The following is a 3,036-nucleotide window of genomic DNA, read 5'->3' on the forward strand; positions in this document are numbered from 1 at the left end:
GAGAACAGTACATACAGTTGATTCAAACTGTGCTGGTGGTAAATAAGGGCTTTGTTGTTGCCCTGTCCACAAATGGATTTCTCATTACAGTGAATGCTACAGCATGTTCCCAGAAGTAAATGGTTACCATAGGAGCTGTAATAACACATAATGCTGTAACCCCTGACTGGTCACTCGCACTTCTGACAGCATGCACGGTACAGATAAGCAATACAGATATTATTACATCTAATCTGTGCACATGAAGAATATACATTGTGCTTTGACCATACTGAGCTTCTTCTTTTTAATGGTGTGAGGAGAAAAGCACCACATTTTAAAATTACAAATCAAAACACTCGATCAACAAATCCAAGGCCACAACCCCTCTCCTTTGATTCACAGCTTTCATCAAAGCCTTCACTCTACTGCCAAATAAACACTTTCCCCACAAATTGCCCTGCATAATAAAATGTGTCTGAGTGCAGTAATCAGGCAATAAAGAGAAGGGAAGGTGGCCTCTTTGGCAGTCTGCAGGTCTTATCAGCTGATGTTCAGGGCCACTCTAAGCTCTCTCACTCTGATGTTGTACGTATGTATAGTCAGACTGCTGAGGTCTTCGCACCGGCTCTTCCACCTGTCTGCCTTGTGCTGTTTTTGTTGCCATCTGTCCTCTTAACATTTCATGAGCGATGTTGTTTCTGAAGGATGAGAGCAGAGAGAAGGAAAGCAAGGGAGAGCTTGTGGGAATCTATAATTCACATCTTTGCAATTTGTCCCAATGAGCTGCCATAGTGTGTTCTCCGTCCTCCTGCTTCTTTTCACAATTACAGAACAAAACACTCTGTCACTGGTTGCTAATTCATCCCTCCAGTTTTTTTCTTCCTCCTTTTTGTTTCTTTGCTGGGTGCAGCTGTTCTCGCTGAATGTTAGTGGGCCGACTACAGTAATTAAGGACCAATTAGCCCACCTTCAGAGCTGTATTAAGGCGGCTCAGCAGCCTGTGGCTGGGGCAACAAGCTATAATCACCCAGCGGCCTCTCAGCAGGATAATGGTATGGCCATGAACTGCTACTTACCCACTCGAGTCAACACCACATCAGATCAGCTGCATGACTTCCAGAACGCTGCTGATCTTCTTACCTCCAGTCAGACTGTTGAAGCATATTGTAAAAAAAGCTATTTGATTCTCTTTCTGTTGTATGGCTGCACTTTGTTTCCTTTGGCGGTCAATAATTAGTACTGTGAAAGTGTTCACTGGATGCTAATGCTTTCGTGAAGATGCACTCCAGCTTGTAACTTCCAGTAAATATGAGAATCCAGAGTCTGTAGCTTTTCAGTCCAACTAAACACAGCAAACCAAACCACTTGCTGTTAAAGAGCCTATGGCCTGCTTATCCAGCCACATAACGTTTAATCTTCGGTACCTCTAGATTAGCTTGGCACCCCTCATAACTACAAATAGTCTGTAATTATTTCAGAACAATAACACCAGAGAGCCTCTTCCAAAAACGAGAGGACCGTTCGTGAACACGCACAGGTCCTGTTGCTGGTGTTGTGTCACAAGTGGGCAGCACAATCGCATTAATTAATTTTAATTTTTCCTCCAGAAATAGGTAAAAAACGGTATATGTACCGATGAAAAGAGATGTGCAGCACTCTAAACAAAGCAGGTAACTGAGAAACCCCATATTTTAACTGGCATAGTGCAAACATAGTAACTTCTCCAGCATTACAACAATTCTTTCTAATGTTACAAAAACAATGGCCTGGATTTTATGCCTGTTGAAGAAAACTAATCACGTAAGACTTAATTTTGTTAGAAAAAAGTTTTGTGAGTGTGTAAAAACCGAGTTGCTTCTGCTTAGAAATACTAAAACATATGTACAGTACACCTCATTTTTTGAGCTTTAGGTCATGTCTAAGATGATAATTCACCATTGTAACATTGTAGATAAGTCAGAAAACAAGAAAAAGCATGGGCCATGGGCCCTTTAAGGATCTAAATCTTTCCATATTTACTAATGTAAGTGTAGAAAAGGCCCTCTTCAATAGCCGCTGACCTGCTGGAACAATCTGCTCTGTATTTGACATACTTCAGCACCTTACGAGCCTGTTGGCTTAGCCACACATAGCCTAAATGTACTGTGAATTAACAGCTGCATGTCAGTATATCTTGTTCATGACAAACAAATAAACTCCACTCACTGATGAAGGCTCTGGGCAGAGGCCTGAGAGAAAACTGGTAAGTGGACCTTGGTTTGTAACTGTTTGCCATATTCCCACTGTGAAGACTGAGCTTCCTAGAAGGCTGTGCACCAGGCATGTCCAAAGTCCGGCCCACGGGCCAATTGCGGCCCGTGTTCAAATTTCCACTGGCCCACAACCTCTGTCATAAAATCAATAATATGCGGCCCACCAGCTCTGTTGACCACAGTATAAAATACACATGTACAAAAAAGCTATTTTATATTTTGCCAGAAGATGACAGTAAACCTGTGGCCACTCTCGTCACGTGACCCTTGTGATCCTTCCCAGCCCATTTCTAAAATACAGCAGGAGCTCGCTGAGCTGCAGCGTGATGCGAGTGTCACAGTCGGACCCAACAGCTCCCTCTTGTCAGCTTTTACCGCCAGCTGGATAAAGGCAGGTTCCAAGAGGTTCGAACATTTGCTAAGAAAATGCCGAGCTTGTTTGGCTCGACATACTTGTGCGAGAAGACATTCTTGGTTAAGAACATTAACAAGAACCGCGTGAGAACGAGACTAAGTGACTCTCACCTGCGTGACATCTTGCGCATCAAAACCACTGTTTTTGAGCCAGACCCGGCCTATTTACTGCAGTCGAGATCTCAGTATCACCCTTCACATTAGTGCAGGGAAGTTATTTGTTTAGTCTGAGGTGAATAAATTCTAAAATCTCAGTGAATTGATTTTTTTTAGTGATGATCAAAACCGCAGTTTTGAATATGCACGGAGTCTTTTCAATCAAACCGGGTTTCGTAAACCCGACAAATTAAATTCGGTTCGGCAGCCCATTTTCCCATTTTGTATTTTT

The 3,036-nt window shown here is 42.7% G+C and overlaps 1 long non-coding RNA gene across 1 annotated transcript; it reads right to left on the reverse strand.

Annotated features, from left to right (window-relative positions):
- Positions 1-279: 279 nt before the first annotated feature.
- Positions 280-2,460, reverse strand: LOC109956760 (uncharacterized). Its single transcript, XR_002274462.1, has 3 exons — positions 2,188-2,460; positions 1,059-1,133; positions 280-680 (listed from the first exon to the last, which is right to left on the reverse strand). It is a non-coding gene; the product is annotated as an uncharacterized LOC109956760 (long non-coding RNA).
- Positions 2,461-3,036: the final 576 nt, after the last annotated feature.

The sequence above is a fragment of the Monopterus albus genome, unplaced genomic scaffold, assembly GCF_001952655.1.
Source record: "Monopterus albus unplaced genomic scaffold, M_albus_1.0 scaffold21.1, whole genome shotgun sequence".
Lineage (NCBI taxonomy): Eukaryota > Metazoa > Chordata > Actinopteri > Synbranchiformes > Synbranchidae > Monopterus > Monopterus albus.